Here is a 15,925-nt window from a genome sequence, read left to right as displayed (position 1 = left end):
TTATACTTTGCGGGGGCAAGAACATGAAATACTGCTAGTCGATGGCAATTTTATGTCACTCGTTATTAGGATCTAAGATATATAACTCCATTTATTGTATCTCATTTTCATAAATAGTATCTAAATGACACCATCTATTCTAAAGAATACCATCACATTTTATATTTATTCAGGTTTTACATTGTCATTAGTGTAAAGCTTTGAGTTCAGAATTAAAGAGTTTTACTAGAAAGTGCATGATTAGAGAGTTCATATAATAATAACATATGCTTGGAGAAAAGTCATGCGAACTTGCTTTCTGACTTTAAAAAATTTAACCTAAATTTATACCTCAAAAAATTAGGAAGTGACTTCCACCATTTGCATGCCATACATGCACTCCTGAATACATTGTATGAATTTTAAATAATACTTATTACTTCTTTTCTAGATTATAAGCATAATAATATAAAATGCAGAACAATTTTGACACTACAAAAATTTTAAAAATAAATGTAAAAATTAATGAATAATAACATTATTAGAGAAAAACACCACTATACAATCCGGAGTTTTATGCCTAGATATGTATCTATTTACACAGGTAGATTGAAAACATACTGGATATATAGTTTTGCAGTACAACTTTTCCCCCTTAGTGATATATCATGAAATATTTCCAATGACAGTAAAAATCTTCTGATAACTTCAATTTACATAATGACATATATCCATATTATGATGATATAATTTGTTTAATTCCTCTCCTAATTTTAAACAATTTTTGGAACCGTAGGAACAAAAAATAATATAGAGATGAAGATCTTTGTACATACAATTTTGTCCACTTCTCTGAAAATTGCCTTTAAAAAATTCTGGAAATGGAAATACTTAAAGAGAAAGAATATTTTTTAAGATTGACACTATTTCCTAATTGCTTTCCAAAAATGTAGTAATCATTATCATGCCTTCTCACAGCAATGTATGAGAACTCAGGGTTTTCATCGTCTTACCACCACCCTCTACCCTGCAGTCTCCCAAATCCCCTGGCCCTGACACCACCAGCCAACAAAAAGATGTCATAGTGTCATAGTGATAGATAAAAATGATGCTCACTATCATTTTATTTAGCATTTTGTTTGATTATAAATAAAATACGATTTTTTTTCCATCAATATAGTGGTCATCTGCTTTCCTTTTAGGAAGTTTAATAACTTTTTGCCCAGTTTTTAATCATTTAGATAAGCTGAATATTTTTCATCATGATTTGTAAGAGCTAATTCTATATTAAGAACATTATCCCGGCCGGGCGCGGTGGCTCAAGCCTGTAATCCCAGCACTTTGGGAGGCCGAGACGGGCGGATCACGAGGTCAGGAGATCGAGACCATCCTGGCTAATACGGTGAAACCCCGTCTCTACTAAAAATACAAAAACTAGCCGGGCGAGGTGGCGGGCGCCTGTAGTCCCAGCTACTTGGGAGGCTGAGGCAGGAGAATGGCGGAAACCCAGGAGGCGGAGCTTGCAGTGAGCTGAGATCTGGCCACTGCACTCCAGTCCGGGCGACAGAGCGAGACTCCGCCTCAAAAAAAAAAAAAAAAAAAAAAAAAGAACATTATCCCATATATATATTTGTAGCATATATTTCTACCACCTAGGCACTTAGTTTTTAATAGGTTTATAATATTTTTGTATATATAGGCTTTTAGACATTTAGGTAATCATTTCAACAGAACTTTCTTTGTGATATTTTATATTATTTAATGCCTAAAATGTTATTCCTTATGCAGCTATCTTTTAAAAAAATAACTCTTTAATAATTCTGACACTTATTTTAAAATATGAAGGTAAAAGACAAATTCTTTTTTTCATTTTTTTCTCAAATGATAACCTTACTTTTTCAGCATCATTCAATAAATAATGAATTCAATCATTCATTAATGCATTCAACAGTTACTCATTCTTGCCATGAGCTTAATATTATTATAAGTGATATAAGCCAGTGGTGAAACAAAGACTTTACTCTTAGAGAGTTTGCATTCCAGGGGAAGAGAAAATAACAAATAATTACATAATATATTGTGTACTACAGAAAAACAATGCTTTGAATTAAAAAAAAAACAACAGCAGATTAAGAGAAAGAGAGGACTAAATATTTGTGAATGGAGGGACATATTTAACATGAAAAGAAAGTTCATCAGAGACCTATATCTGAATTAGAATTTTCTAGGTCTACTTATTGTTTGTGTGTGTGTATGTGTGTCTGTGTAACATTTTTATGTTTGGGCATTCAAAGAGAAATTTAGAAAGTTAGACTTTTCTATTTCAAACAGTGTCCCCCCATATTCAAAGAGTACTCACATATTCAAACAGAAATTTAGAAAGTTAGGCCGGGGGCGGTGGCTCAAGCCTGTAATCCCAGCACTTTGGGAGGCCCAGACGGGCGGATCACGAGGTCAGGAGATCGAGACCATCCTGGCTAACACGGTGAAACCCCGTCTCTACTAAAAAATACAAAAAACTAGCCGGGCGAGGTGGCGGGCGCCTGTAGTCCCAGCTACTCGGGAGGCTGAGGCAGGAGAACGGCGTAAACCCGGGAGGCGGAGCTTGCAGTGAGCTGAGATCCAGCCACCGCACTCCAGCCTGGGCGACGGAGCGAGACTCTGTCTCAAAAAAAAAAAAAAAAAAGAAAATAGGTGTCAATAGTAGGAACATCATCTTTAATGTTATGACTATGTAGTTTAAATATAATACACCAATAGTTCCCCCAGGATTTCCCACTAATTGTCTTTGATGGTAAAGATCATTAAATATATATCTAAATAAGAGTGAAATAATAAATCTCATTTAAGAGAAGGCCTGAGTTCCCATGAATAATGTACCTGACCTTAAATGCTTACATATTGTGAGATTGATTTTGGCTGTTCAGATCTTTTCCCTCAATTTTTGGTTATTCACTCTCTTTTTTATAAGCAAGATTGCCAGACCATAAGACACATGTGATATTAATATCTCAATTTTCATTCTGGGCAGGGCTCCTGATATTCTTGGATGCTCAAATTATTAAGATTTTCATATCTATTTTTATCCTGTTGGTGATTTAAATCACAGCATGAATATCTTTTTTTCAGTATAGAGTTTGCCAAATGCAGTTGTCATCAATGAAGGCAGCCACTAACATTTTGAAATGAAACATCAAAATGGTTTCAAATTCTGTGACAGATCAATTTAGGAGTATTATACAAGAGCAAGAAAACAGACTGGATTTGCTTCTGTGGTTTTCTGTACATTTCTTTCTCAAACAGATGAATGTCATTATTTAGAATTAGAAATATGTGATCCTTTCTGTTCCAATCTTGTATTTGTAATGGTATGCCTTCTAAAATGTATAACCACATTAAATTATTAGATGCTAAGAGAGATTAAATATAAAACTCATTACTTATTCAAGTGTGAGCTTTGACTTGATTTTCTTTAAACCTGACCTTACCCCTACAACTAATCATTTACTTATATTTCAAAGATTTTTTTTTCAGTGTGTTACAGTGGTAAGAGCTTTAATTTTGAAGTCAAATATAGGGCTTATCTTAAATTCTGCCTTAATTTATTTCTAACCATTTACTTGGTTGCTTACTTAACCTTTCCAAACTTGTTTATTTATTTTTCATTTTGTATAAAATTGAAAAATAGTATCTACTTTCTAGTTCTTCAGAGTGTTTAGTGATCATTAATAAAACGTCTTTCATATATAGTGCCTCTTAGGAAAAAAAAAAAAAAAAACACACCAGTAACAGTTAATTTTCTTTTTCTTAACTGCTTAGCCTACAACTTCCATCTTAATCAAAGCCCTTATCTCTTTGTTTGATCTTTATACAGATTATAGCTGCCAGCTTTATCTTCCTGAAATCCACTTCACGTCTTCACTCCTCAAAAATCTTCAATGGCAGGTGATGGGAATAACTTGCCAAATAAACTCAAAATGCTTTAGCTTGACCTTTAAAATCCTCCTTAATCTGGCCTCATCTTTCTTCTATTCCGAACTGATGTACTCATGATATTTTAAATAACTTGCTCTCCCTAAATCTGCCATTTTCTAATGTCAGTCCTTAAAAAAAGAATATTAACTTTTAACTCATTTTTCTGATTCTATAACTACATTTTAAAGTTTCCTTTTCCATTAAATCATCTAATGACATCTTACTTGTCCAGTCCTCACAACTATCCAGATCTCAATTTTTATTTACCTCATAAAACTTTTCCTGATTATTCTAATTAGAATTCACATCTGCCATTTTCTAACCTCTAGAACAATGGATTTAGAGTTCACAATGTAATTAATTTTTTGTTTCTATGAAATGTTCAGGAATTATTTGCTGTGACTTATCATTTATGTGTGATTTACATGTACAACATAAATAAAGTTATGTTTTACCCATAGCTGCCCCTCCCAAAAGAACCTGGCCCACAATGGGTAATTTATTACCTACTACCATGTGGAAAACTTGATTTGCTCTTTTTTAGTTAGTTTCCACTCAATTAGCCAATGACACTCTACTTACCTATATTTACAAGATTATTCAATGTAATGCATGTTTCTGAAACATCAAGAACATTAACTCCCACTGTATTTACTTTAGAAGAGATTTCTGTCAAATCTCTTCAAAACTATAAACAATATTTTGCAGTATTTTCCTTTAAACAAAAAAAAAAATAAAAAAATAAAATAAAATAAACAGAAAACACAATTTACTTCAATGACTCTGTCCCAAAGCATGTTCCTCAGTCTTTATTTTATATCTATTACATTTTAATCAGCTTGGGATTTTTGATCATTTAATTTTGAAAACCTGTGTGAATAGTTCTAAGAGTGACTGCAAAAAAGTGTGCCTGATGCTGAAGCTCATCTTTTGTAAATGAGCCAAATATTTTACACACATTTATTTTATACTTGTTTTTCTGGAAAATATCATTAGTATCCGTATTTACATGCCCAGTATACATATAGGCCAATATGTCTAACAAAAAGAAAAATTAAATTGTATAATCCAACTATTATTGGTCAATCTCAGACCTAGGTTTGTTCTCTTATTCAAGTTGTAAAAAATATAAACAATATAAATTTCTACAAGCATAATTTTATTTTTAAAACAATTTTCATTTAATGCTAACTTTAAACTTTATCTTCTGTGCCTTTAGTTCTTCTCACCTCAGTAGGGGATTAAAATCTGATAAATACTTGCTGATTTCCTTCAAATCCTTTGTTTTTTAGTTATTGTTCTTGCTCTCCATTTTCCTGTCTAAAATTGTATATCTAAAAACTGCCATACAGCCTCACGCCTCATAGGTGTCATGCCATTTCAGCAAAACAATGTAATTAGTTACCCTGTGAAAGTTTACTGAGCAGTCATTTTGTACAGGGAACTAAGACACTGCAGAAATAAATGCAGGAAAAAATGCATAGCCTTGAGGGGTTTCAAAATCTGCTGGAGGTAGGAAAAGAGGGACACAAAATTTCCAAAAGATTAATTACAATCAATTGAAAAGATCAATATGCTATCTGCTCAACATATAAAGTAACAATAAGAGTTCCGGCGGAATATAGAAAAAATAAAGAACTTGTTAAAGAAAAGTTTAAATTCTTTGGATTTGAAGTAGGCAAGTTTTAGAGTAGTGAACCTTGGATGTAATAAAATGAAATTAACGTAAAAAAAAAGCTATGTTTTCCTGTGGAGAGGAGAGATGGGTATTTAGAAGGAGATGATATATAAAGTGGCAAAGAGGAAGATAATGAAAAATTAAAATTTAGAGTATAATCCACTGATGTAGTTGAAGCAGAGGATTCATAAGATTAAATGTGATAAAGCTGAAGAAAAATATACTGGATTATGGTCGTTCCAAGATGGCAGAGCAGGAACAGCTCCAGTCTACAGCTCCCAGCGTGAGCAATGCAGAAGACGGGTGATTTCTGCATTTCCAACTGAGGTACCGGGTTCATCTCACTGGGGCTTGTCAGACAGTGGGTGCAGCCCATGGAGTGTGAGCCAAAGCAGAGCAGGGCATCTCCTCACCTGGGGAGTGAAAGGGGTTGGGGAATTCCCTTTCCTAGACAAGGGAAGCCGTGACAGATGGTAACTGGAAAATAGGGACACTCCCACCCTAATACTATGCTTTTCCAATGGTCTTAGCAAACGGCACATCAGGAGATTATATCCTGCTCCTGGCTCAGAGGGTTCCATGCCCACAGAGCCTCGCTCACTGCTAGCACACGGAGCCTCGCTCACTGCTAGCACAACAGTCTGAGATTGAACTGCAAGGCGGCAGTGAGGCTGAGGGAGGAGCGTCAGCCATTGCTGAGGCTTGAGTAGGTAAACAAAGCAGCTGGGAACCTTGAATGGGTGGAGCCGAACACAGCTCAAGGAGGCCTACCTGCCTCTGTAGACTCCATTACTGGGGGCAAGGCATGACTGAACAAAAGGCGGCAGAAACTTCTGCAGGCTTAAATGTCCCTGTCTGACAGCTTTGAAGAGAGTAGTGGTTCTTGCAGCATGGAGTTTGAGATCTGAGAATGGATAGACTGCCTCCTAAAGTGGGTCCCTGACCACCAAGTAGCCTAACTGGGAGACACTTCCCAGTAGGGGCCAACTGACACCCCATACAGCTGGGTGCCCCTCTGAGACAAAGCTTCCAGAGGAAGGATCTGGCAGCAACATTTGTCGTTCTGCAATATTTGCTGTTCTGCAGCCTTCGCTGGTGATACCAGGCAAACAAGGTCTGGAGTGGACCTCCAGCAAACTCCAACAAACCTACAGCTGAGGGTTCTGACTGTTAGAAAGAAAACTAACAAACAGAAATGACATCCACACTAAAATTCCATCTATAAGTCACCATCATCAAAGATCAAAGGTAGGTAAAACCACAAAGATGGGGAGAAACTGAGCAGAAAAGATGAAAATTCTAAAAATCAGAGCACCTCTTCTCCTCCAAAGGAATGCAGCTCCTCACCAGCAATGGAACAAATCTGGATGGAGAATGACTTTGACGTGTTGAGAGAAGAAGATTTCAGATGATCGGTAATAACAAACTTCTCCATGCTAAAGAAGGATGTTTGAACCCATCCCAAAGAAGCTAAAAACCTTGAAAAAAAATTAGATGAATGGTTAACTAGAATAAACAGAATAGAGAAGAGCTTAAATGACCTGATGGAGCTGAAAACCATGGCAGGAGAACTACGTGATGCATGCACAAGTTTCAGTAGCCGATTCAATCAAGTGGAAGAAAGGGTATCAGTGACTGAAGATCAAATGAATGAAATGAAGCAAGAAGAGACGTTTAGAAAAAATAGAGTAAAAAGAAATAAACAAAGCCTCCAAGAAATATGGGACTATGTGAAAAGACCAACTCTACATCTAATTGGTGTACCTGAAAGTGGCAGAGAGAATGGAGCCAAGTTGGAAAACACTCTTCAGTATATTATCCAGAAGAACTTCCCCAACCTGGGAAGGCAGGCCAACATTCAAATTCAGGAAATACAGAGAATGCCACAAAGATATTCCTTGAGAACACCAACTCCAAGAAACATAATTGTCAGATTCAACAAAGTTGAAATGAAAAAAAAAAATGTTAAGGGCAGCCAGAGAGAAAGGTCGGGTTATTCACAAAGGGAAGCCCACTACACTAACAGCGGATCTCTTGGCAGAAACTCTACAAGCCAGAATACAGTGGGGGCCAATATTCAACATTCTTAAAGAAAAGAATTTTCAATCCAGAGTTTCATATCACGCCAAACTAAGCTTCATAAGTGAAGGAGAAATAAAATCCTTTACAGACAAGGAAATGGTGAGAGATTTTGTCACCACCAGGCCTGCCTTACAAGAGCTCCTAAAGAAAGCACTAAACATGGAAAGGAACAACCGGTACTAGCCACTGCAAAAACATGCCAAATTGTAAAGACCATTGATGCTGGGAAGAAACTGCATCAACTAATAAGCAAAATAACCAGCTAACCTCATAATGACAGGATCAAATTCACACATAACAACATTAACCTTAATTGTAAATGAGCTAAATGCTCCAATTAAAAGACACAGACTGGCAAATTGGATAAAGAGTCAAGACCCATCAATGTGTTGTATTCAGGAGACCCATCTCATGTGCAGAGACACACATAGGCTCAAAATAAAGGGATGCAGGAAGCTCTACCAAGCAAATGGATACCAAAAAAAAAGCAGGGGTTGCAATCCTAGTCTCTGATAAAACAGATAAAGCATTCCTATACACCAATAACAGACAAACAGAGAGCCAAATCATGAGTGAACTCCCATTCAAAATTGCTTCAAAGAGAATAAAAAATCTAGGTATTTAACTTACAAGGGATGTGAAGGACTTATTCAAGGAGAACTACAAACCATTGCTCAACAAAACAAAAGAGGGCACAAACAAATGGAAAAACATTCCATGTTCATGGTTAGGAAGAATCAATATCGTGAAAATGGCCATACTGCCCAATGTAATTTATAGATTCAGTGCCATCCCCATCAAGCTACCAATGACTTTCTTCACAGAACTGGAAAAAAACTACTTTAAAGTTCATATGAAACCAAAAAAGAGCCCACATTGCCAAGACAATCCTAAGCCAAAAGAACAAAGCTGGAGGCATCACGCTACCTGACTTCAAACTATACTACAAGGCTACAGTAACCAAAACAGCATGGTACTGGTACCAAAACAGAGATATAGACCAATGGAACAGAACAGAACCCTCAGAAATAATACCACACATCTACAACCATCTGATCTATGACAAACCTGACAAAAACAAGAAATGGGGAAAGGATTCCCTATTTAATAAATGGTGCTGGAAAAACTGGCTAGCCATAAGTAGAAAGCTGAAACTGGATCCCTTCCTTATACCTTATACAAAAATTAACTTAAGATAGATTAAGGGCTTAAATGTTAGACCTAAAACCATAAAATCCCTAGAAGAAAACCTAGGCAATACCATTCAGCTCATAGGCATGGGCAAGGACTTCAAGACTAGAACACCAAAAGCAATGAAAACAAAAGCCAAAATAGACAAATGGGATCTAATTAAACAAAAGACTTCTGCACAGCAAAAGAAACTACCATCAGAGTGAACAGGCAACCTACAGAAAGGGAGAAAAGTTTTACAATCTACCCATCTGAAAAGGGCTAATATCCAGAATCTACAAAGAACTTAAACAAATTTACAAAAAAAAAATCTAATCACCCCATCAAAAAGTAGGTGAGGGATATGAACAGACACTTCTCAAAGGAAGACATTTATGTAGCCAACAGACACATGAAAAAATGCTCATCATCACTGGCCATCAGAGAAATGCAAATCAAAACCACAATAAGATACCATCTCACACCAGTTAGAACGGCGATAACAAAAGTCAGGAAACAACAGGTGCTGGAGAAGATGTGGAGAAATAGGAACACTTTTACACTGTTGGTAGGACTGTAAACTAGTTCAACCATTGTGGAAGACAGTGTGGCATTTCCTCAAGGATCTAGAACTAGAAATACCATTTGACCCAGCCATCCCATTACTGGGTATATACCAAAAGGATTACAAATCATGCTTCTCTAAAGACACACGCACACGTATGTTTATTGCAGCACTATTCACAATAGCAAAGACTTGGAACCAACCCAAATGTCCATCAATGATAGACTGGATTAAGAAAATGTGGCACATATACACCATGAAATATTATGCAGCCATAAAAAAGATGAGTTCATGTCCTTTATAGGGACATGGATGAAGCTGTAAACCATCATTGTGAGCAAACTATCACAAGGACAGAAAACCAAACACTGTCTGTTCTCACTCATAGTTGGGAATTGAACAATGAGAACACTTGCACACAGGGTGGGGAACATCACACTCTGGGGCCTGTTGTGGGTTGGGGGGAGGGATAGCATTAGGAGATATACCTAATGTAAATGACGAGTTAATGGGTGCAGCACACCAACATGGCACAGGTATACATATGTAACAAACCTGCACGTTGTGCTCATGTACCCTAAAACTTAAAGTATAATTTAAAAAAAAGAAAAGAAAAGAAACATATACTGGATTACTTGGCAGTGCATATCAAATGCTTGCCTAATAAGGTCCATGTATTAAATCACTACTGTATATAATATTTGATTCATTGAAGAAATATTAATAAAATTCTGTGTGGAAAGTAAATGACACATATCGCACCATTCTTCTGAATGGAGACTCATTCGGATTTCTTTTGCTTTCTTTTTTTCTTTTTTTTTTTGAGACAGGGTCTCACTTTCTCACCCAGGCTGGAGTGCACTGGCGCTATTTCAGCTCATTGCAACCTCCACTTCCCAGGTTCAAGGGATTCTCCTGCCTCAGCTTCCTGAGTAGGTGGGATTACAGGCACCTGCCACCAAGCCCAGCTAATTTTTGTATTTTTTAGCAGAGACAGGGTTTCACAATGTTGGCCAGGCTGGTCTTGGACTCCTGACCTCAGGTGATCCACACGACTCGGCGTCCCAAAGTGCTGGGATTACAGGTGTGAGGCACCGCGCCCTGCTGATTCATTAGAATTGCTAATGCACAAAACACTCTAATTGTGAATATATAGTATGATGATTTTGATCATGCCTGAGACAAAAAAATTGTCATCTATGGACTGCATGGTGCTTAAGGCAGCCTTGCATAAAGTATCTATGTAGAGAGAGAGAGAGAGAGAGAGAGAGAGAGAGAGAGAGAGAGAGAGAGAGATTAGATAAAGAGATAAATAGAACATAATGATACTCCATATTGGTTAGTAACTAATGAATACCATCAAATACTCTCTCCTATACTTTAATATGAAAAATACATCTAGAGGCTTACAAAGTATTGTAAAATAGAACCTGATAATCATATACACATAACATTAAAAAGTCCAGCAGGCAGTAAGGAAGGTAGAGAGTCAATACTTGGCAGCATTGATAGAGGCAAAGGGACTGAGTCAGAGAATGGACCATTAGGCGAGTTGTTGCTAAGCCACATGAGGGGCTCTAGTATCCAGGTGACTCCAATGTTCTGCATAATATACAACCTCATTTTGATACTAAACTTCAAAATAACCTTAAAGTCTAGACAAAAGCAAATGTACAGATTCTATTTTATTTTTCCTCAACCCCATAATAATCTTAAAGTCTAGAACAAAGTAAAATGTACAGATTCTATTTTATTTTTCCTCAAGCAGCACTTTTCCAGGATCATTCCTCATAGAATTGTTATCTTGTATTATTCTTCCTTTCCTTCTCAGTTTCTTCTATTTTCTTCTTGGTATTGCATGGGCTGCACTTGGAACTACAGAGATTTACCATTATTTGCATTCCCCCCTTTCCAATCCAGTATATTTCATACTTTTATGTTTTGCAGTATGGCTTGAGAGGGCAATTTTGCCACATACTGCCATCCAAATCACTGCTTCTGATTGCTTGGGTGGGTGCCACAGTACTTCCATACAGCTCCCAGTGGCTCCATCCCACCTGATATACCCACTTAGAGACTCTCCAGTGGAGAACAAAATATTGCAAAAACAAATTGAAAGTCACTGAACAAATGAGGGTGTTAAGCCCAGTAGGGTGGCCCAGATGAACAGAACACTGCAGAGCTAATCAGGAAACCATGCAACCAGAGAATATAAAGATAGCTGAGCCTATGACAATGGAAGAACCATACAATGAATACTTCTGATGCCTTCAGCTATTTCAAATTTGTCTTGCCAGGGTTTCGTAAAAGGGAGCAAACATTTTTCTTGATGTGAGCAGACATGATTTCAAGTTCACACTGTTATTACCTGCTTATATAATCCAGGGCGAAGCAGCCAAACAGTCTATAGAGCCCTAGTTGAAGATAATACTGACCAATTTTACATATATGATATATATCTAATAATAATACCAATTACATTTATAAAATTATACTATTTCTAAAAAGTTTGTATGTATGTTTTAAGTAAATTGCATATTAAGTCTAATAATTATAACTATATAGATATAAATATCTACTGTGACACTGAGAGTTTCTGGATCCAAACAAAATATTATGAAGGCTCACATTTACCAAGATTAGAAACTGACATTCATTCCTTAAGTACAGCAAAATTCTCTTAGTAAAAATTGAAAAAAATGGAAATAAGTGATAAATATAATTTATTAAGAGCCATGTTAGCTAGCATACATTTTGCATATGAAATTACCTATCAAGGCCGGGCGCGGTGGCTCAAGCCTGTAATCCCAGCACTTTGGGAGGCCAAGACGGGCGGATCACGAGGTCGGGAGATCGAGACCATCCTGGCTAATACGGTGAAACCCCGTCTCTACTAAAAAATACAAAAAACTAGCCGGGCGAGGTGGCGGGCGCCTGTAGTCCCAGCTACTCGGGAGGCTGAGACAGGAGAATGGCGTGAACCCGGGAGGCGGAGCTTGCAGTGAGCTGAGAGCCGGCCACTGCACTCCAGCCTGGGCGGCAGAGCAAGACTCTGTCTCAAAAAAAAAAAAAAAAAAAAAAAGAAAAAAAAAGAAATTACCTATCAAAATAAAAATTCAAACACAATCATAAATATTTGCAATAATGGCACATAGGACATTGTTTTAAATATGGAATAATAATATTACTCAAGAGAAGAACACTGATAATTGGACACTGATAATTAAAAAGCTATTTTTGGCCAGGCGCGGTGGCTCAAGCCTGTAATCCCAGCACTTTGGGAGGCCGAGACGGGCGGATCACGAGGTCAGGAGATCGAGACCATCCTGGCTAACACGGTGAAACCCCGTCTCTACTAAAAATACAAAAACTAGCTGGGCGAGGTGGCGGGCACCTGTAGTCCCAGCTACTCGGGAGGCTGGGGCAGGAGGATGGCGTAAACCCGGAAGGCGGAGCTTGCAGTGAGCTGAGATCTGGCCACTGCACTCCAGCCTGGGCGACAGAGCAAGACTCCGCCTCAAAAAAAAAAAAAAAAAAGCTATTTTTTTCTTTCAAAGTTTTATATAGTTCAAAAGAAAGGTGAGTGAGCATCAATGATCCCTCTTTCCATCTTCCTTCCTCCCCAGCCATTAGCAATGCTGTCTAATTTCCTCCTAAATGCCAGGAGCAAAGAAGTCATACATTTGCTCTCTTTGGAGGAAAGAAGGAAATGGGTAGCTTTTGTGTGACCAAAATGAACAAACTATCTCTAAGATATTCTAAAGAAAGTCGATGATGATAGCAACTGAGGTAGCTGCTTACCTATTTTATAATGTTTATAAATCCCAGAACTGTAATCAGTAACATACATGACAGAGGGAAAAAATAATAAATGCAAGTTGTAATTCAGAATGGTATAATGAATTAAGGAAACCTATATCATATCCATTAGAATGGTTTTCTAATTTATGAAAGTATAGATTTAGGCCAGACGCGGTGGCTCACACCTGTAATCCCAGCACTTTGGGGGGCCAAGGCGGGTGGATAACCTGATGTCAGGAGTTCGAGACCAGCCTGGCCAACATGGTGAAATCTTGTCTTTACTAAAAATGCAAAAATTAGGCGGGCATGGTAGGGGGCACCTGTAATCCCAGCTGAGGAAAGATAATTGTTTGAACAGGGAGGCATAGGTTGCAGTGAGCCGAGATCGCATCACTGCACTCCAGTATGGGCAACAAGAGTGAAACCCCATCCAAAAAAGAAAGAAAGAAAAGACGAAAGTATAGATTTCATTTATATTCTTTTCAATGATTTTGATTTCATAAAAACTGATTATGGTGAATTTTATCAGAGAAAAAATTAAACCACTGATTGATAACACGTAGTTAACAAAGACATAATCATCATCAGTTTCACAATAAAATGGCCACCACTCCTCAAAGATGTGAACATGGTAATCATTTCAGAAGAAATGTTAACAAAAGTGACAATTACAAGGTAAAAGTGTTCTCAGGAAATGGTAATATAAAATGTGAGCCCTGCTGAAAAGTACTGATTAGCTAAGAAGAAGAGTGAAAACAGATGAAGAGAAAAAGGAAAAATGGAGAGACGGGTACCAAGACTATTTATACCTGTTGAAGTTAGCCTCCGTCAATTTGTCAAACTAATAATAATAATAATAATAATAATAATAAAAAGAATCCACTTCCACAACTATGGTATTTATATCGTTCAGGGATTATATACGGGCTGCAGCGTGACTCAGTGTAACAGAGTATCTGTGAGCATAAACTCACAAGGCAGACTGCCTAGCTTCAGATTCTGCTCTGCATTTACTAGTTGTGTGATCTTAGAAAGTGTCTTATTTTCCTCATCTGCAAAATGAGAGTATTAGTATCTACTTCACTGGGTTTTTATGAGGAGAACATGAAGGATTTAAAATAGTATGTATGGCACATGGTACATATTCAACAAACGACAGCTCTTGATACATAATGAATTTAAAATAGCACCAAAGCAAATGTGATCAGACTGTACAGCCCCATGACTGTTCTTCTTCAAGGTTATCTTCAGAGGGTACGATTCATGTTTCTGCTACTGTTTTTAGAATACTTTACTAGGAACTAGTTGCTGTACAATCTCAGGAAACACTAAGGATCTCTCTAACATTATTTCAAAATTTCGTAGACCAAATTGGTTCTATAATTGGCATCCTTTCTTCAGTTCATGAACAGGTTGTTTGAGACCAAGACAAACAGAGTAAAGTGGGTTCCTTTGGTACCAGGGTTGGGATATTCTCTCCCCACCTGCAAGCCCAACCCTCTATCTTTTAGAGGGAAAGGATGGAAGTTGGAGGTGGAGACTAAAGTTGTTATGACCCTATGATGCATATGGATCTTTGTGGTGAATACATCAAAACAGCTGGGTGTTTTTCTCTCTGTCCTCACTGTCTACCAGGTACCTCTTACATCCACACAACCCCTCCTCTATTACTCTCCCTTGTACTCTTTTGATGTAAGCAATTTCAGCTAAATAAAGTAAAAAAGATAAAAATTAGAAGTTGCAGAAGTTGTTCTAAATTATGTTGCTTAGTAAATCAACCAAGGTATTCAATTGTTTTTGAAACGTCTGAGGCAGAAAACACTTCTTTGTCAAATTCAGCAAGTGGGCATAATTATTTTTAACATATTTATACTTTAAATATCCATGTGTCAGGGTAAATATACTTAACTGACATACTCTAGGCCCTGCATAAGAATGGATATGACAACTTTGAAAGTCATAGATCTCACCATCTCTCTGGACTAAGGATACGTTTATGTGTAAGAAAGACCCTCTCTATTTCCAAACCTATCTGTATTTGAGGTATGGGTCAGACAAGCACAGCCGTCGATATAAGGGAAAATGATAATATGTGGATAGGAAATCCCTTTTGGTCAGTAAATCTCACTTTTGAATATTCACTACATTTATTTTCATTGTTTCCTCTGATCTTAATGTATGGTTACTGAGAAATCACAGACTAAAATGATGACAAACACTATTTCCATATTTTCCTTTCTATCTAATTCAAAAACTCATTCCTGGATGCTTGTTGATTATTTGTATTTTGCTTCCTTTCTTTCTTTTTATTTTATTTTATTTTATTTTTGAGACGGAGTCTTGCTCTGTCACCCAGGCTGGAGTGCAGTGGCCAGATCTCAGCTCACTGCAAGCTCTGCCTCCCGGGTTCACGCCATTCTCCTGCCTCAGCCTCCCAAGTAGCTGGGACTACAGGTGCCCGCCACCTCGCCTGGCTAGTGTTTTGTATTTTTCAGTAGAGACGGGGTTTCACTGTGTTACCCAGGATGGTCTTGATCTCCTGACCTCGTGATCCGCCCGTCTTGGCCTCCCAAAGTGCTGGGATTACAGGCTTGAGCCACCGCGCCTGGCCCACTTTGGTTCCTAATAGCTCTTGAAGTCTGAGTCTAATTCTCAACCGAGGATGACTTACTCAG

Source organism: Trachypithecus francoisi, unplaced genomic scaffold, assembly GCF_009764315.1.
Source record: "Trachypithecus francoisi isolate TF-2019V2 unplaced genomic scaffold, Tfra_2.0 Lachesis_group3, whole genome shotgun sequence".
NCBI lineage: Eukaryota > Metazoa > Chordata > Mammalia > Primates > Cercopithecidae > Trachypithecus > Trachypithecus francoisi.
The sequence above is the reverse complement of the archived record's forward strand: the minus strand, read 5'-3'. Positions refer to the sequence as shown.